General features: G+C 43.3%; 1 long non-coding RNA gene across 1 annotated transcript in view; it reads right to left on the bottom strand.

Annotated features, from left to right (window-relative positions):
• Positions 1-215: 215 nt before the first annotated feature.
• LOC126927897 (uncharacterized) overlaps positions 216-21,333 on the bottom strand; it is a 61,252-nt gene continuing 40,134 nt past the window's right edge. Inside the window, exons 2-3 of the long non-coding RNA XR_007716022.1 lie at positions 793-1,190; positions 216-370 (exon numbers count right to left, since the gene is read on the bottom strand). This is a non-coding gene — a long non-coding RNA (uncharacterized LOC126927897). The remainder of the gene's footprint in view (positions 371-792; positions 1,191-21,333) is intronic.

Genomic DNA, 21,333 nt, shown 5'->3' with positions numbered 1-21,333 from the left:
ATAAACCGTAAACTTTTGTCAGTAGGAAATTCTATAAAGATTTGCGGCTCCTCGGGCTGGTGCGAATATTTCAATGTCCCTATGTGCCAAACCGTTGGTTTGTGACACACCTTGACGCGTCCCGCGCTCGCTGCGCTCGCTCGAAAACTATAGCCTAACCTAAAACGAAGCCCACTTGCGTTCGTTATTCGATAAGGAGGCGACTTCTTTCAAATTTGCTAACGTGTCGGACCGGTTGTGAGATTGGACTAGATTTTAACGAGCGAGCGGAGCGAGCGAGCAACGATTACAATTTCCAAGCTATACATATTCCTTATATTGCCTTGCATGTATTTCCTGTTATTGCCAAATTTTGTCAGCGATTTCGGACCTCACGTTGCACTGTACTATGTGGGAATATTACTATTTATGTAAAACTATTGATAAACTGTAAACTTTTGTCAGTACGGAGTTCGATAAATACTTCCGGCTCCTCGGGCTGCTGCGAATATTTCAATGTCCCTCTGTGCCAAACCCATGGTTTGTGACACACCTTTACGCGTCCCGCGCTCGCTGCACTCGCTCGAAAACTATAGCCTAACCTAAAACGAAGCCCACTTGCGTTCGTTATTCGATAAGGAGGCGACTTCTTTCAAATTTGCTAACGTGTCGGATCGGTTGTGAGGTTGGACTAGATTTTTACGAGCGAGCGGAGCGAGCGAGCATCGAATACAATATCCAAGCTATACATATTCCTTATATTGCCTTGCATATATTTCCTGTTATTGCCTAATTTTGTGAGCAATTTCGGACCACACGTTGCACTGTACTATGTGGAAATATTACTATTTATGTAAAACTATTGATAAACTGTAAACTTTTGTCAGTAGGAAATTCCATAAAGATTTGCGGCTCCTCGGGCTGGTGCGAATATTTCAATGTCCCTAGGTGCCAAACCGTTGGTTTGTGACACACCTTGACGCGTCCCGCGCTCGCTGCGCTCGCTCGAAAACTATAGCCTAACCTAAAACCAATCCCTCTTGCGTTCGTTATTCGATAAGGAGGCGACTTATTTCAAATTTGCTAACGTGTCGGATCGGTTGTGAGGTTGGACTAGATTTTTACGTGCGAGCGGAGCGAGCGATCAACGATTACAATTTCCAAGCTATACATATTCCTTATATTGCCTTGCATATATTACCTGTTATTGCCTAATTTTGTGAGCGATTTCGGACCTCACGTTGCACTGTACTATGTGGAAATATTACTATTTATGTAAAACTATTGATAAACTGTAAACTTTTGTCAGTACGCAGTTCGATAAATACTTCCGGCTCCTCGGGCTGGTGCGAATATTTCAATGTCCCTATGTGCCAAACCCATGGTTTGTGATACACCTTTACGCGTCCCGCGCTCGCGGCACTCGCTCGACAACTATAGCCTAACATAAAACGAAGCCCACTTGCGTTCGTTATTCGATAAGGAGGCGACTTCTTTCAAATTTGCTAACGTGTCGGATCGGTTGTGAGGTTGGACTAGATTTTTACGAGCGAGCGGAGCGAGCGAGCATCGAATACAATATCCAAGCTATACATATTCCTTATATTGCCTTGCATATATTTCCTGTTATTGCCTAATTTTGTGAGCAATTTCGGACCACACGTTGCACTGTACTATGTGGAAATATTACTACTTACGTAAAACTATTGATAAACTGTAAACTTTTGTCAGTACGCAGTTCAATAAAGACTTCCGGCTCCTCGGGCTGGTGCGAATATTTCAATGTCCCTATGTGCCAAACCGTTGGTTTGACACACCTTTACGCGTCCCGCGCTCGCTGCGCTCGCTCGAAAACTATAGCCTAACCTAAAACGAAGCCCACTTGCTTTCGTTATTCGAAAAGATGGCGACTTCTTTCAAATTTGCTAACGTGTCGGATCGGTTGTGAGATTGGACTAGATTTTTACGAGCGAGCGGAGCGAGCGAGCAACGATTACAATTTCCAAGCTATACATTTTCCTTATATTACCTTGCATGTATTTCCTGTTATTGCCTAATTTTGTCAGCGATTTCGGACCTCACGTTGCACTGTACTATGTGGAAATTTTACTATTTATGTAAAACTATTGATAAATTGTAAACTTTTGTCAGTACGAAGTTCCATAAAGTTTTGCGGCTCCTCGGGCTGGTGCGAATATTTCAATGTCCCTATGTGCCAAACCGTTGGTTTGTGACACACCTTTACGCGTCCCGCGCTCGCTGCACTCGCTCGAAAACTATAGCCTAACCTAAAACGAAGCCCACTTGCGTTCGTTATTCGACAAGGAGGCGACTTCTTTCAAATTTGCTAACGTGTCGGATCGGTTGTGAGGTTGGACTAGATTTTTACGAGCGAGCGGAGCGAGCGAGCAACGATTACAATTTCCAAGCTATACATATGTGCTATATTGCCTTGCATATATTTCCTGTTATAACCTAATTTTGTCTGCGATGTTGGATCTCATGTTGCACTGTACTATGTGGAAATATTACTATTTATGTAAAACTATTGATAAACTGTAAACTTTTGTCAGTACGCAGTTCGATAAATACTTCTGGCTCCTCGGCCTGGTGCGAATATTTCAATGTCCCTATGTGCCAAACCGTTGGTTCGTGACACACCTTTACGCGTCCCGCGCTCGCTGCACTTGCTCGAAAACTATAGCCTAACCTAAAACGAAGACCACTTGCGTTTGTTATTCGATAAGGAGGCGACTTCTTTCAAATTTGCTAACGTGTCGGATCGGTTGTGAGGTTGGACTAGATTTTTACGAGCGAGCGGAGCGAGCGAGCATCGAATACAATTTCCAAGCTATACATTTTCCTTATATTGCCTTGCATATATTTCCTGTTATTGCCTAATTTTGTGAGCGATTTCGGACCACACGTTGCACTGTACTATGTGGAAATATTACAATTTATGTAAAACTATTGATAAACCGTAAACTTTTGTCAGTAGGAAATTCTATAAAGATTTGCGGCTCCTCGGGCTGGTGCGAATATTTCAATGTCCCTATGTGCCAAACCGTTGGTTTGTGACACACCTTGACGCGTCCCGCGCTCGCTGCGCTCGCTCGAAAACTATAGCCTAACCTAAAACGAAGCCCACTTGCGTTCGTTATTCGATAAGGAGGCGACTTCTTTCAAATTTGCTAACGTGTCGGACCGGTTGTGAGATTGGACTAGATTTTAACGAGCGAGCGGAGCGAGCGAGCAACGATTACAATTTCCAAGCTATACATATTCCTTATATTGCCTTGCATATATTTCCTGTTATTGCCTAATTTTGTGAGCAATTTCGGACCACACGTTGCACTGTACTATGTGGAAATATTACTATTTATGTAAAACTATTGATAAACTGTAAACTTTTGTCAGTAGGAAATTCCATAAAGATTTGCGGCTCCTCGGGCTGGTGCGAATATTTCAATGTCCCTAGGTGCCAAACCGTTGGTTTGTGACACACCTTGACGCGTCCCGCGCTCGCTGCGCTCGCTCGAAAACTATAGCCTAACCTAAAACCAATCCCTCTTGCGTTCGTTATTCGATAAGGAGGCGACTTATTTCAAATTTGCTAACGCGTCGGATCGGTTGTGAGGTTGGACTAGATTTTTACGTGCGAGCGGAGCGAGCGAGCAATGATTACAATTTCCAAGCTGTACATATTCCTTATATTGCCTTGCATATATTTCCTGTTATTGCCTAATTTTGTGAGCGATTTCGGACCACACGTTGCACTGTACTATGTGGAAATATTACTATTTATGTAAAACTATTGATAACCGGTAAACTTTTGTCAGTACGCAGTTCGATAAATACTTCCGGCTCCTCGGGCTGGTGCGAATATTTCAATGTCCCTATGTGCCAAACCGTTGGTTCGTGACACACCTTTACGCGTCCCGCGCTCGCTGCACTCGCTCGAAAACTATAGCCTAACCTAAAACGAAGCACACTTGCGTTCGTTATTCGATATGGAGGCGACTTCTTTCAAATTTGCTAACGTGTCGGACCGGTTGTGAGATTGGACTAGACTTTTACAAGCGAGCGGAGCGAGCGAGCAACGATTACATTTTCCAAGCTATACATATTCCTTATATTGCCTTGCATGTATTTCCTGTTATTGCCTAATTTTGTCAGCGATTTCGGACCTCACGTTGCACTGTACTATGTGGAAATATTACTATTTATTTAAAACTATTGATAAATTGTAAACTTTTGTCAGTACGAAATTCCATAAAGTTTTGCGGCTCCTCGGGCTGGTGCGAATATTTCAATGTACCAATGTGCCAAACCGTTGGTTTGTGACACACCTTTACGCGTCCCGCGCTCGCTGCGCTCGCTCGAAAACTATAGCCTAACCTAAAACCAATCCCTCTTGCGTTCGTTATTCGATAATCGGGCGACTTATTTCAAATTTGCTAACGTGTCGGATCGGTTGTGAGGTTGGACTAGATTTTTACGAGCGAGCGGAGCGAGCGAGCAACGATTACAATTTCCAAGCTATACATATTCCTTATATTGCCTTGCATATATTTCCTGTTATTGCCTAATTTTGTGAGCGATTTCGGACCACACGTTGCACTGTACTATGTGGAAATATTACTATTTATGTAAAACTATTGATAAACTGTAAACTTTTGTCAGTACGCAGTTCGATAAATACTTCCGGCTCCTCGGGCTGGTGCGAATATTTCAATGTCCCTATGCGCCAAACCCATGGTTTGTGACACACCATCACGCGTCCCGCGCTCGCTGCACTCGCTCGAAAACTATAGCCTAACCTAAAACGAAGCCCACTTGCGTTCGTTATTCGATATGGAGGCGACTTCTTTCAAATTTGCTAACGTGTCGGACCGGTTGTGAGATTGGACTAGACTTTTACAAGCGAGCGGAGCGAGCGAGCAACGATTACATTTTCCAAGCTATACATATTCCTTATATTGCCTTGCATGTATTTCCTGTTATTGCCTAATTTTGTCAGCGATTTCGGACCTCACGTTGCACTGTACTATGTGGAAATATTACTATTTATGTAAAACTATTGATAAATTGTAAACTTTTGTCAGTACGCAGTTCGATAAATACTTCCGGCTCCTCGGCCTGGTGCGAATATTTCAATGTCCCTATGTGCCAAACCGTTGGTTCGTGACACACCTTTACGCGTCACGCGCTCGCTGCACTCGCTCGAAAACTATAGCCTAACCTAAAACGAAGCACACTTGCGTTCGTTATTCGATAAGGAGGCGACTTCTTTCAAATTTGCTAACGTGTCGTACCGGTTGTGAGATTGGACTAGATTTTTACGAGCGAGCGGAGCGAGCGAGCAACGATTACATTTTCCAAGCTATACATATTCCTTATGTTGCCTTGCATGTATTTCCTGTTATTGCCTAATTTTGTCAGCGATTTCGGACCTCACGTTGCACTGTACTATGTGGAAATATTACTATTTATGTAAAACTATTGATAAATTGTAAACTTTTGTCAGTACGAAATTCCATAAAGTTTTGCGGCTCCTCGGGCTGGTGCGAATATTTCAATGTCCCTATGTGCCAAACCGTTGGTTTGTGACACACCTTTACGCGTCCCGCGCTCGCTGCGCTCGCTCGAAAACTATAGCCTAACCTAAAACCAATCCCTGTTGCGTTCGTTATTCGATAAGGAGGCGACTTCTCTCAAATTTGCTAACGTGTCGGACCGGTTGTGAGATTGGACTAGATTTTTACGAGCGAGCGGAACGAGCGAGCAACGATTACATTTTCCAAGCTATACATATTCCTTATATTGCCTTGCATGTATTTCCTGTTATTGCCTAATTTTGTCAGCGATTTCGGACCTCACGTTGCACTGTACTATGTGGAAATATTACTATTTATGTAAAACTATTGATAAATTGTAAACTTTTGTCAGTACGAAATTCCATAAAGTTTTGCGCTCCTCGGGCTGGTGCGAATATTTCAATGTCCCTATGTGCCAAACCGTTGGTTTGTGACACACCTTTACGCGTCCCGCGCTCGCTGCACTCGCTCGAAAACTATAGCCTAACCTAAAACGAAGCACACTTGCGTTCGTTATTCGATAAGGAGGCGACTTCTTTCAAATTTGCTAACGTGTCGGATCGGTTGTGAGGTTGGACTAGATTTTTACGAGCGAGCGGAGCGAGCGAGCATCGAATACCATTTCCAAGCTGTACATATTCCTTATATTGCCTTGCATATATTTCCTGTTAGTGCCTAATTTTGTGAGCGATTTCGGACCACACGTTGCACTGTACTATGTGGAAATATTACTATTTATGTAAAACTATTGATAAACGGTAAACTTTTGTCAGTACGCGGTTCGGTAAATACTTCCGGCTCCTCGGGCTGGTGCGAATATTTCAATGTCCCTATGTGCCAAACCGTTGGTACGTGACACACCTTTACGCGTCCCGCGCTCGCTGCACTCGCTCGAAAACTATAGCCTAACCTAAAACGAAGCCCACTTGCGTTCGTTATTCGATAAGGAGGCGACTTCTTTCAAATTTGCGAACGTGTCGGACCGGTTGTGAGATTGGACTAGATTTTTACGAGCGAGCGGAGCGAGCGAGCAACGATTACAATTTCCAAGCTATACATATTCCTTATATTGCCTTGCATGTATTTCCTGTTATTCCCTAATTTTGTCAGCGATTTCGGTCCTCACGTTGCACTGTACTATGTGGAAATATTACTATTTATGTAAAACTATTGATAAACTGTAAACTTTTGTCAGTACGCATTTCGATAAATACTTCCGGCTCCTCGGCCTGGTGCGAATATTTCAATGTCCCTATGTGCCAAACCGTTGGTTCGTGACACACCATTGGGCGTCCCGCGCTCGCTGCACTCGCTCGAAAACTATAGCCTAACCTAAAACGAAGCACACTTGCGTTCGTTATTCGATAAGGAGGCGACTTCTTTCAAATTTGCTAACGTGTCGGACCGGTTGTGAGATTGGACTAGATTTTTACGAGCGTGCGGAGCGAGCGAGCAACGATTACATTTTCCAAGCTATACATATTCCTTATATTGCCTTGCATGTATTTCCTGTTATTGCCTAATTTTGTCAGCGATTTCTGACCTCACGTTGCACTGTACTATGTGGAAATGTTACTATTTATGTAAAACTATTGATAAATTGTAAACTTTTGTTAGTACGCAGTTCGATAAATACTTCCGGCTCCTCGGCCTGGTGCGAATATTTCAATGTCCCTATGTGCCAAACCGTTGGTTCGTGACACACCTTTACGCGTCCCGCGCTCGCTGCACTCGCTCGAAAACTATAGCCTAACCTAAAACGAAGCACACTTGCGTTCGTTATTCGATATGGAGGCGACTTCTTTCAAATTTGCTAACGTGTCGGACCGGTTGTGAGATTGGACTAGATTTTTACGAGCGAGCGGAGCGAGCGAGCAACGATTACATTTTCCAAGCTATACATATTCCTTATATTGCCTTGCATGTATTTCCTGTTACTGCCTAATTTTGTCAGCGATTTCGGACCTCACGTTGCACTGTGCTATGTGGAAATATTACTATTTATGTAAAACTATTGATAAATTGTAAACTTTTGTCAGTACGAAATTCCATAAAGTTTTGCGGCTCCTCGGGCTGGTGCGAATATTTCAATGTCCCTATGTGCCAAACCGTTGGTTTGTGACACACCTTTACGCGTCCCGCGCTCGCTGCACTCGCTCGAAAACTATAGCCTAAACTAAAACGAAACCCACTTGCGTTCGTTATTCGATAAGGAGGCGACTTCTCTCAAATTTGCTAACGTGTCGGACCGGTTGCGAGATTGGACTAGATTTTTACGAGCGAGCGGAGCGAGCGAGCAACGATTACAATTTCCAAGCTATACATATTCCTTATATTGCCTTGCATGTATTTCCTGTTATTGCCTAATTTTGTCAGCGATTTCGGGCCTCACGTTGCACTGTACTATGTGGAAATATTACTATTTATGTAAAACTATTGATAAATTGTAAACTTTTGTCAGTACGAAATTCCATAAAGTTTTGCGGCTCCTCGGGCTGGTGCGAATATTTCAATGTCCCTATGTGCCAAACCGTTGGTTCGTGACACACCTTTACGCGTCCCGCGCTCGCTGCACTCGCTCGAAAACTATAGCCTAACCTAAAACGAAGCACACTTGCGTTCGTTATTCGATAAGGAGGCGACTTCTTTCAAATTTGCTAACGTGTCGGACCGGTTGTGAGATTGGACTAGATTTTTACGAGCGAGCGGAGCGAGCGAGCAACGATTACATTTTCCAAGCTATACATATTCCTTATATTGCCTTGCATGTATTTCCTGTTATTGCCTAATTTTGTCAGCGATTTCGGACCTCACGTTGCACTGTACTATGTGGAAATATTACTATTTATGTAAAACTATTGATAAATTGTAAACTTTTGTCAGTACGAAATTCCATAAAGTTTTGCGGCTCCTCGGGCTGGTGCGAATATTTCAATGTCCCTATGTGCCAATCCGTTGGTTTGTGACACACCTTTACGCGTCCCGCGCTCGCTGCACTCGCTCGAAAACTATAGCCTAACCTAAAACGAAGCCCACTTGCGTTCGTTATTCGATAAGGAGGCGACTTCTTTCAAAATTGCTAAAGTGTCGGATCGGTTGTGAGTTTGGACTAGATTTTTACGAGCGAGCGGAGCGAGCGAGCATCGAATACAATTTCCAAGCTGTACATATTCCTTATATTGCCTTGCATATATTTCCTGTTATTGCCTAATTTTGTGAGCGATTTCGAACCACACCTTGCACTGTACTATGTGGAAATATTACTATCTATGTAAAACTATTGATAACCGGTAAACTTTTGTCAGTACGCGGTTCGATAAATACTTCCGGCTCCTCGGGCTGGTGCGAATATTTCAATGTCCCTATGTGCCAAACCGTTGGTTCGTGACACACCTTTACGCGTCCCGCGCTCGCTGCACTCGCTCGAAAACTATAGCCTAACCTAAAACGAAGCCCACTTGCGTTCGTTATTCGATAAGGAGGCGACTTCTTTCAAATTTGCTAACGTGTCGGACCGGTTGTGAGATTGGACTAGATTTTTACGAGCGAGCGGAGCGAGCGAGCAACGATTACAATTTCCAAGCTATACATATACCTTATATTGCCTTGCATGTATTTCCTGTTATTGCCTAATTTTGTGACTGATTTCGGACCATACGTTGCACTGTACTATGTGGAAATATTACTATTTATGTAAAACTATTGATAAACGGTAAACTTTTGTCAGTACGCAGTTCGATAAATACTTCCGGCTCCTCGGGCTGGTGCGAATATTTCAATGTCCCTATGTGCCAAACCGTTGGTTCGTGACACACCTTTACGCGTCCCGCGCTCGCTGCACTCGCTCGAAAACTATAGCCTAACCTAAAACGAAGCCCACTTGCGTTCGTTATTCGATAAGGAGGCGACTTCTTTCAAATTTGCTAACGTGTCGGACCGGTTGTGAGATTGGACCAGATTTTTACGAGCAAGCGGAGCGAGCGAGCAACGATTACAATTTCCAAGCTATATATATTCCTTATATTGCCTTGCATGTATTTCCTGTTATTGCCTAATTTCGTCAGCCATTTCGGACCTCACGTTGCACTGTACTATGTGGAAATATTACTATTTATGTAAAACTATTGATAAATTGTAAACTTTTGTCAGTACGAAATTCCATAAAGTTTTGCGGCTCCTCGGGCTGGTGCGAATATTTCAATGTCCCTATGTGCCAAACCGTTGGTTTGTGACACACCTTTACGCGTCCCGCGCTCGCTGCACTCGCTCGAAAACTATAGCCTAACCTAAAACGAAGCCCACTTGCGTTCGTTATTCGATAAGGAGGCGACTTATTTCAAATTTGCGAACGTGTCGGATCGGTTGTGAGGTTGGACTAGATTTTTACGAGCGAGCGGAGCGAGCGAGCATCGAATACAATTTCCAAGCTGTACATATTCCTTATATTGCCTTGCATATATTTCCTGTTATTGCCTAATTTTGTGAGCGATTTCGGACCACACCTTGCACTGTACTATGTGGAAATATTACTATTTATGTAAAACTATTGATAACCGGTAAACTTTTGTCAGTACGCAGTTCGATAAATACTTCCGGCTCCTCGGGCTGGTGCGAATATTTCAATGTCCCTATGTGCCAAACCGTTGGTTCGTGACACACCTTTACGCGTCCCGCGCTCGCTGCACTCGCTCGAAAACTATAGCCTAACCTAAAACGAAGCCCACTTGCGTTCGTTATTCGATAAGGAGGCGACTTCTTTCAAATTTGCTAACGTGTCGGACCGGTTGTGAGATTGGACTAGATTTTTACGAGCGAGCGGAGCGAGCGAGCAACGATTACAATTTCCAAGCTATATATATTCCTTATATTGCCTTGCATGTATTTCCTGTTATTGCCTAATTTTGTCAGCGATTTCGGACCTCACGTTGCACTGTACTATGTGGAAATATTACTATTTATGTAAAACTATTGATAAATTGTAAACTTTTGTCAGTACGAAATTCCATAAAGTTTTGCGGCTCCTCGGGCTGGTGCGATTATTTCAATGTCCCTATGTGCCAAACCGTTGGTTTGTGACACACCTTTACGCGTCCCGCGCTCGCTGCACTCGCTCGAAAACTATAGCCTAACCTAAAACGAAGCCCACTTGCGTTCGTTATTCGATAAGGAGGCGACTTATTTCAAATTTGCGAACGTGTCGGATCGGTTTTGAGGTTTGACTAGATTTTTACGAGCGAGCGGAGCGAGCGAGCAACGATTACAATTTCGAAGCTATACATATACCTTATATTGCCTTGCATGTATTTCCTGTTATTGCCTAATTTTGTGACTGATTTCGGACCATACGTTGCACTGTACTATGTGGAAATATTACTATTTATGTAAAACTATTGATAAACGGTAAACTTTTGTCAGTACGCAGTTCGATAAATACTTCCGGCTCCTCGGGCTGGTGCGAATATTTCAATGTCCCTATGTGCCAAACCGTTGGTTCGTGACACACCTTTACGCGTCCCGCGCTCGCTGCACTCGCACGAAAACTATAGCCTAACCTAAAACGAAGCACACTTGCGTTCGTTATTCGATAAGGAGGCGACTTCTTTCAAATTTGCTAACGTGTCGGACCGGTTGTGAGATTGGACTAGATTTTTACGAGCGAGCGGAGCGAGCGAGCAACGATTACATTTTCCAAGCTATACATATTCCTTATATTGCCTTGCAAGTATTTCCTGTTACTGCCTAATTTTGTCAGCGATTTCGGACCTCACGTTGCACTGTACTATGTGGGAATATTACTATTTATGTAAAACTATTGATAAATTGTAAACTTTTGTCAGTACGCAGTTCGATAAATACTTCCGGCTCCTCGGGCTGGTGCGAATATTTCAATGTCCCTATGTGCCAAACCCATGGTTTGTGACACACCTTTACGCGTCCCGCGCTCGCTGCACTCGCTCGAAAACAATAGCCTAACCTAAAACCAATCCCTCTTGCGTTCGTTATTCGATAAGGAGGCAACTTATTTCAAATTTGCTAACGTGTCGGACCGGTTATGAGATTGGACTAGATTTTTACGAGCGAGCGGAGCGAGCGAGCAACGATTACATTTTCCAAGCTATACATATTCCTTATATTGCCTTGCATGTATTTCCTGTTACTGCCTAATTTTGTCAGCGATTTCGGACCTCACGTTGCACTGTACTATGTGGAAATATTACTATTTATGTAAAACTATTGATAAATTGTAAACTTTTGTCAGTACGAAATTCCATAAAGTTTTGCGGCTCCTCGGGCTGGTGCGAATATTTCAATGTCCCTATGTGCCAAACCGTTGGTTCGTGACACACCTTTACGCGTCCCGCGCTCGCTGCACTCGCTCGAAAACTATAGCCTAACCTAAGACCAATCCCTCTTGCGTTCGTTATTCGATAAGGAGGCGACTTCTTTCAAATTTGCTAACGTGTCGGATCGGTTGTGAGGTTGGACTAGATTTTTACGAGCGAGCGGATCGAGCGAGCATCGAATACAATTTCCAAGCTGTACATATTCCTTATATTGCCTTGCATATATTTCCTGTTAGTGCCTAATTTTGTGAGCGATTTCGGACCACACGTTGCACTGTACTATGTGGAAATATTACTATTTATGTAAAACTATTGATAAACGGTAAACTTTTGTCAGTACGCAGTTCGATAAATACTTCCGGCTCCTCGGGCTGGTGCGAATATTTCAATGTCCCTATGTGCCAAACCGTTGGTTTGTGACACACCTTTACGCGTCCCGCGCTCGCTGCACTCGCTCGAAAACTATAGCCTAACCTAAAACGAAGCCCACTTGCGTTCGTTATTCGATAAGGAGGCGACTTCTTTCAAAATTGCTAAAGTGTCGGATCGGTTGTGAGTTTGGACTAGATTTTTACGAGCGAGCGGAGCGAGCGAGCATCGAATACAATTTCCAAGCTGTACATATTCCTTATATTGCCTTGCATATATTTCCTGTTATTGCCTAATTTTGTGAGCGATTTCGGACCATACCTTGCACTGTACTATGTGGAAATATTACTATTTATGTAAAACTATTGATAACCGGTAAACTTTTGTCAGTACGCAGTTCGATAAATACTTCCGGCTCCTCGGGCTGGTGCGAATATTTCAATGTCCCTATGTGCCAAACCGTTGGTTCGTGACACACCTTTACGCGTCCCGCGCTCGCTGCACTCGCTCGAAAACTATAGCCTAACCTAAAACGAAGCCCACTTGCGTTCGTTATTCGATAAGGAGGCGACTTCTTTCAAATTTGCTAACGTGTCGGACCGGTTGTGAGATTGGACTAGATTTTTACGAGCGAGCGGAGCGAGCGAGCAACGATTACAATTTCCAAGCTATATATATTCCTTATATTGCCTTGCATGTATTTCCTGTTGTTGCCTAATTTTGTCAGCGATTTCGGACCTCACGTTGCACTGTACTATGTGGAAATATTACTATTTATGTAAAACTATTGATAAATTGTAAACTTTTGTCAGTACGAAATTCCATAAAGTTTTGCGGCTCCTCGGGCTGGTGCGAATATTTCAATGTCCCTATGTGCCAAACCGTTGGTTTGTGACACACCTTTACGCGTCCCGCGCTCGCTGCACTCGCTCGAAAACTATAGCCTAACCTAAAACGAAGCCCACTTGCGTTCGTTATTCGATAAGGAGGCGACTTATTTCAAATTTGCGAACGTGTCGGATCGGTTTTGAGGTTGGACTAGATTTTTACGAGCGAGCGGAGCGAGCGAGCATCGAATACAATTTCCAAGCTGTACATATTCCTTATATTGCCTTGCATATATTTCCTGTTATTGCCTAATTTTGTGAGCGATTTCGGACCACACCTTGCACTGTACTATGTGGAAATATTACTATTTATGTAAAACTATTGATAACCGGTAAACTTTTGTCAGTACGCAGTTCGATAAATACTTCCGGCTCCTCGGGCTGGTGCGAATATTTCAATGTCCCTATGTGCCAAACCGTTGGTTCGTGACACACCTTTACGCGTCCCGCGCTCGCTGCACTCGCTCGAAAACTATAGCCTAACCTAAAACGAAGCCCACTTGCGTTCGTTATTCGATAAGGAGGCGACTTCTTTCAAATTTGCTAACGTGTCGGACCGGTTGTGAGATTGGACTAGATTTTTACGAGCGAGCGGAGCGAGCGAGCAACGATTACAATTTCGAAGCTATACATATACCTTATATTGCCTTGCATGTATTTCCTGTTATTGCCTAATTTTGTGACTGATTTCGGACCATACGTTGCACTGTACTATGTGGAAATATTACTATTTATGTAAAACTATTGATAAACGGTAAACTTTTGTCAGTACAGAGTTCGATAAATACTTCCGGCTCCTCGGGCTGGTGCGAATATTTCAATGTCCCTATGTGCCAAACCGTTATTTCGTGACACACCTTTACGCATCCCGCGCTCGCTGCACTCGCTCGAAAACTATAGCCTAACCTAAAACGAAGCACACTTGCGTTCGTTATTCGATAAGGAGGCGACTTCTTTCAAATTTGCTAACGTGTCGGACCGGTTGTGAGATTGGAATAGATTTTTACGAGCGAGCGGAGCGAGCGAGCAACGATTACATTTTCCAAGCTATACATATTCCTTATATTGCCTTGCATGTATTTCCTGTTACTGCCTAATTTTGTCAGCGATTTCGGACCTCACGTTGCACTGTACTATGTGGAAATATTACTATTTATGTAAAACTATTGATAAATTGTAAACTTTTGTCAGTACGAAATTCCATAAAGTTTTGCGGCTCCTCGGGCTGGTGCGAATATTTCAGTGTCCCTATGTGCCAAACCCATGGTTTGTGACACACCTTTACGCGTCCCGCGCTCGCTGCGCTCGCTCGAAAACTATAGCCTAACCTAAAACCAATCCCTCTTGCGTTCGTTATTCGATAAGGAGGCGACTTCTTTCAAATTTGCTAACGTGTCGGACCGGTTGTGAGATTGGACTAGATTTTTACGAGCGAGCGGAGCGAGCGAGCAACGATTACAATTTCCAAGCTATACATATTCCTTATATTGCCTTGCATGTATTTCCTGTTATTGCCTAATTTTGTCAGCGATTTCGGACCTCACGTTGCACTGTACTATGTGGAAATATTACTATTTATGTAAAACTATTGATAAATTGTAAACTTTTGTCAGTACGAAATTCCATAAAGTTTTGCGGCTCCTCGGGCTGGTGCGAATATTTCAATGTCCCTATGTGACAAACCGTTGGTTTGTGACACACCTTTACGCGTCCCGCGCTCGCTGCACTCGCTCGAAAACTATAGCCTAACCTAAAACGAAGCCCACTTGCGTTCGTTATTCGATAAGGAGGCGACTTCTTTCAAATTTGCTAACGTGTCGGATCGGTTGTGAGTTTGGACTAGATTTTTACGAGCGAGCGGAGCGAGCGAGCATCGAATACAATTTCCAAGCTGTACATATTCCTTATATTGCCTTGCATATATTTCCTGTTATTGCCTAATTTTGTGAGCGATTTCGGACCACACCTTGCACTGTACTATGTGGAAATATTACTATTTATGTAAAACTAGTGATAAACGGTAAACTTTTGTCAGTACGCAGTTCGATAAATACTTCCGGCTCCTCGGGCTGGTGCGAATATTTCAATGTCCCTATGTGCCAAACCGTTGGTTTGTGACACACCTTTACGCGTCCCGCGCTCGGTGCACTCGCTCAAAAACTATAGCCTAACCTAAAACGAAGCCCACTTGCGTTCGTTATTCGATAAGGAGGCGACTTCTTTCAAAATTGCTAAAGTGTCGGATCGGTTGTGAGTTTGGACTAGATTTTTACGAGCGAGCGGAGCGAGCGAGCATCGAATACAATTTCCAAGCTGTACATATTCCTTATATTGCCTTGCATATATTTCCTGTTATTGCCTAATTTTGTGAGCGATTTCGGAACACACCTTGCACTGTACTATGTGGAAATATTACTATTTATGTAAAACTATTGATAACCGGTAAACTTTTGTCAGTACGCAGTTCGATAAATACTTCCGGCTCCTCGGGCTGGTGCGAATATTTCAATGTCCCTATGTGCCAAACCGTTGGTTCGTGACACACCTTTACGCGTCCCGCGCTCGCTGCACTCGCTCGAAGACTATAGCCTAACCTAAAACGAAGCCCACTTGCGTTCGTTATTCGATAAGGAGGCGACTTATTTCAAATTTGCGAACGTGTCGGATCGTTTGTGAGGTTGGACTAGATTTTTACGAGCGAGCGGAGCGAGCGAGCATCGAATACAATTTCCAAGCTGTACATATTCCTTATATTGCCTTGCATATATTTCCTGTTAGTGCCTAATTTTGTGAGCGATTTCGGACCACACGTTGCACTGTACCATGTGGAAATATTACTATTTATGTAAAACTATTGATAAACGGTAAACTTTTGTCAGTATGCAGTTCGATAAATACTTCCGGCTCCTCGGGCTGGTGCGAATATTTCAATGTCCCTATGCTCCAAACCGTTGGTTTGTGACACACCTTTACGCGTCCCGCGCTCGCTGCACTCGCTCGAAAACTATAGCCTAACCTAAAACCAATCCCTGTTGCGTTCGTTATTTGATAAAGAGGCGACTTATTTCAAATTTGCTAACGTGTCGGATCGGTTGTGAGGTTGGACTAGCTTTTTACGAGCGAGCGGAGCGAGCGAGCAATGATTACAATTTCCAAGCTATACATATTCCTTATATTGCCTTGCATATATTTTCTGTTATTGCATAATTTTGTGAGCGATTTCGGACCACACGTTGCACTGTACTATGTGGAAATATTACTATTTATGTAAAACTATTGATGAACGGTAAACTTTTGTCAGTACGCAGTTCGATAAATACTTCCGGCTCCTCGGGCTGGTGCGAATATTTCAATGTCCCTATGTGCCAAACCCATGGTTTGTGACACACCTTTACGCGTCCCGCGCTCGCTGCGCTCGCTCGAAAACTATAGCCTAACCTAAAACCAATCCCTCTTGCGTTCGTTATTCGATAAGGAGGCGACTTCTTTCAAATTTTCTAACGTGTCGGACCGGTTGTGAGATTGGACTAGATTTTTACGAGCGAGCGGAGCGAGCGAGCAACGATTACAATTTCCAAGCTATACATATTCCTTATATTGCCTTGCATGTATTTCCTGTTATTGCCTAATTTTGTCAGCCATTTCGGGCCTCACGTTGCACTGTACTATGTGGAAATATTACTATTTATGTAATACTATTGATAAATCGTAAACTTTTGTCAGAACGAAATTCCATAAAGTTTTGCGGCTCCTCGGGCAGGTGCGAATATTTCAATGTCCCTATGTGCCAAACCGTTGCTTCGTGACACACCTTTACGCGTCCCGCGCACGCTGCACTCGCTCGAAAACTATAGCCTAACCTAAAACGAAGCCCACTTGCGTTCGTTGTTCGATAAGGAGGCGACTTCTTTCAAATTTGCTAAAGTGTCGGATCGGTTGTGAGCTTGGACTAGATTTTTACGAGCGAGCGGAGCGAGCGAGCATCGAATACAATTTCCAAGCTGTACATATTCCTTATATTGCCTTGCATATATTTCCTGTTATTGCCTAATTTTGTGAGCGATTTCGCACCACACGTTGCACTGTACTATGTGGAAATATTACTATTTATGTAAAACTATTGATAAACGGTAAACTTTTGTCAGTACGCAGTTCGATAAATACTTCCGGCTCCTCGGGCTGGTGCGAATATTTCAATGTCCCTATGTGCCAAACCGTTGGTTTGTGACACACCTTTACGCGTCCCGCGCTCGCTGCACTCGCTCGAAAACTATAGCCTAACCTAAAACGAAGCCCACTTGCGTTCGTTATTCGATAAGGAGGCGACTTCTTTCAAATTTGCTAAAGTGTCGGATCGGTTGTGAGTTTGGACTAGATTTTTACGAGCGAGCGGAGCGAGCGAGCATCGAATACAATTTCCAAGCTGTACATATTCCTTATATTGCCTTGCATATATTTCCTGTTATTGCCTAATTTTGTGAGCGATTTCGGACCACACCTTGCACTGTACTATGTGGAAATATTACTATTTATGTAAAACTATTGATAAACTGTAAACTTTTGTCAGTACGCAGTTCGATAAATACTTCCGGCTCCTCGGGCTGGTGCGAATATTTCAATGTCCCTATGTGCCAAACCGTTGGTTTGTGACACACCTTTACGCGTCCCGCGCTCGCTGCACTCGCTCGAAAACTATAGCCTAACCTAAAACGAAGCCCACTTGCGTTCGTTATTCGATAAGGAGGCGACTTATTTCAAATTTGCGAACGTGTCGGATCGGTTTTGAGGTTGGACTAGATTTTTACGAGCGAGCGGAGCGAGCGAGCATCGAATACAATTTCCAAGCTGTACATATTCCTTATATTGCCTTGCATATATTTCCTGTTATTGCCTAATTTTGTGAGCGATTTCGGACCACACCTTGCACTGTACTATGTGGAAATATTACTATTTATGTAAAACTATTGATAAACGGTAAACTTTTGTCAGTACGCAGTTCGATAAATACTTCTGGCTCCTCGGGCTGGTGCGAATATTTCAATGTCCCTATGTGCCAAACCCATGGTTTGTGACACACCTTTACGCGTCCCGCGCTCGCTGCACTCGCTCGAAAACTATAGCCTAACCTAAAACCAATCCCTCTTGCGTTCGTTATTCGATAAGGAGGCAACTTATTTCAAATTTGCTAACGTGTCGGACCGGTTGTGAGATTGGACTAGATTTTTACGAGCGAGCGGAGCGAGCGAGCAACGATTACAATTTCGAAGCTATACATATACCTTATATTGCCTTGCATGTATTTCCTGTTATTGCCTAATTTTGTGACTGATTTCGGACCATACGTTGCACTGTACTATGTGGAAATATTACTATTTATGTAAAACTATTGATAACCGGTAAACTTTTGTCAGTACGCAGTTCGATAAATACTTCCGGCTCCTCGGGCTGGTGCGAATATTTCAATGTCCCTATGTGCCAAACCGTTGGTTCGTGACACACCTTTACGCGTCCCGCGCTCGCTGCACTCGCTCGAAATCTATAGCCTAACCTAAAACGAAGCCCACTTGCGTTCGTTATTTGATAAAGAGGCGACTTATTTCAAATTTGCTAACGTGTCGGATCGGTTGTGAGGTTGGACTAGCTTTTTACGAGCGAGCGGAGCGAGCGAGCAATGATTACAATTTCCAAGCTATACATATTCCTTATATTGCCTTGCATATATTTTCTGTTATTGCCTAATTTTGTGACTGATTTCGGACCATACGTTGCACTGTACTATGTGGAAATATTACTATTTATGTAAAACTATTGATAAACGGTAAACTTTTGTCAGTACGCAGTTCGATGAATACTTCCGGCTCCTCGGGCTGGTGCGAATATTTCAATATCCCTATGTGCCAAACCGTTGGTTCGTGACACACCTTTACGCGTCCCGCGCTCGCTGCACTCGCTCGAAAACTATAGCCTAACCTAAAACGAAGCACACTTGCGTTCGTTATTCGATAAGGAGGCGACTTCTTTCAAATCTGCTAACGTGTCGGACCGGTTGTGAGATTGGACTAGATTTTTACGAGCGAGCGGAGCGAGCGAGCAACGATTACATTTTCCAAGCTATACATATTCCTTATATTGCCTTGCATGTATTTCCTGTTACTGCCTAATTTTGTCAGCGATTTCGGACCTCACGTTGCACTGTACTATGTGGAAATATTACTATTTATGTAAAACTATTGATAAATTGTAAACTTTTGTCAGTACGAAATTCCATAAAGTTTTGCGGCTCCTCGGGCTGGTGCGAATATTTCAATGTCCCTATGTGACAAACCGTTGGTTTGTGACACACCTTTACGCGTCCCGCGCTCGCTGCACTCGCTCGAAAACTATAGCCTAACCTAAAACGAAGCCCACTTGCGTTCGTTATTCGATAAGGAGGCGACTTCTTTCAAATTTGCTAACGTGTCGGATCGGTTGTGAGTTTGGACTAGATTTTTACGAGCGAGCGGAGCGAGCGAGCATCGAATACAATTTCCAAGCTGTACATATTCCTTATATTGCCTTGCATATATTTCCTGTTATTGCCTAATTTTGTGAGCGATTTCGGAACACACCTTGCACTGTACTATGTGGAAATATTACTATTTATGTAAAACTATTGATAACCGGTAAACTTTTGTCAGTACGCAGTTCGATAAATACTTCCGGCTCCTCGGGCTGGTGCGAATATTTCAATGTCCCTATGTGCCAAACCGTTGGTTCGTGACACACCTTTACGCGTCCCGCGCTCGCTGCACTCGCTCGAAATCTATAGCCTAACCTAAAACGAAGCCCACTTGCGTTCGTTATTCGATAAGGAGGCTACTTCTTTCAAATTTGCTAACGTGTCGGACCGGTTGTGAGATTGGACTAGATTTTTACGAGCGAGCGGAGCGAGCGAGCAACGATTACAATTTCCAAGCTATACATATTCCTTATATTGCCTTGCATGTATTTCCTGTTATTGCCTAATTTTGTCAGCGATTTCGGACCTCACGTTGCACTGTACTATGTGGAAATATTACTATTTATGTAAAACTATTGATAAATTGTAAACTTTTGTCAGTACGAAATTCCATAAAGTTTTGCGGCTCCTCGGGCTGGTGCGAATATTTCAATGTCCCTATGTGCCAAACCGTTGGTTTGTGACACACCTTTACGCGTCCCGCGCTCGCTGCACTCGCTCGAAGACTATAGCCTAACCTAAAACGAAGCCCACTTGCGTTCGTTATTCGATAAGGAGGCGACTTATTTCAAATTTGCGAACGTGTCGGATCGTTTGTGAGGTTGGACTAGATTTTTACGAGCGAGCGGAGCGAGCGAGCATCGAATACAATTTCCAAGCTGTACATATTCCTTATATTGCCTTGCATATATTTCCTGTTATTGCCTAATTTTGTGAGCGATTTCGCACCACACGTTGCACTGTACTATGTGGAAATATTACTATTTATGTAAAACTATTGATAAACGGTAAACTTTTGTCAGTACGCAGTTCGATAAATACTTCCGGCTCCTCGGGCTGGTGCGAATATTTCAATGTCCCTATGTGCCAAACCGTTGGTTTGTGACACACCTTTACGCGTCCCGCGCTCGCTGCACTCGCTCGAAAACTATAGCCTAACCTAAAACGAAGCCCACTTGCGTTCGTTATTCGATAAGGAGGCGACTTCTTTCAAATTTGCTAAAGTGTCGGATCGGTTGTGAGTTTGGACTAGATTTTTACGAGCGAGCGGAGCGAGCGAGCATCGAATACAATTTCCAAGCTGTACATATTCCTTATATTGCCTTGCATATATTTCCTGTTATTGCCTAATTTTGTGAGCGATTTCGGACCACACCTTGCACTGTACTATGTGGAAATATTACTATTTATGTAAAACTATTGATAAACTGTAAACTTTTGTCAGTACGCAGTTCGATAAATACTTCCGGCTCCTCGGGCTGGTGCGAATATTTCAATGTCCCTATGTGCCAAACCGTTGGTTTGTGACACACCTTTACGCGTCCCGCGCTCGCTGCACTCGCTCGAAAACTATAGCCTAACCTAAAACGAAGCCCACTTGCGTTCGTTATTCGATAAGGAGGCGACTTATTTCAAATTTGCGAACGTGTCGGATCGGT

Source organism: Bombus affinis, unplaced genomic scaffold (assembly GCF_024516045.1).
Source record: "Bombus affinis isolate iyBomAffi1 unplaced genomic scaffold, iyBomAffi1.2 ctg00000296.1, whole genome shotgun sequence".
Taxonomy (NCBI): Eukaryota; Metazoa; Arthropoda; class Insecta; order Hymenoptera; family Apidae; genus Bombus; species Bombus affinis.
The sequence above is the reverse complement of the archived record's forward strand: the minus strand, read 5'-3'. Positions and strand labels throughout refer to the sequence as shown.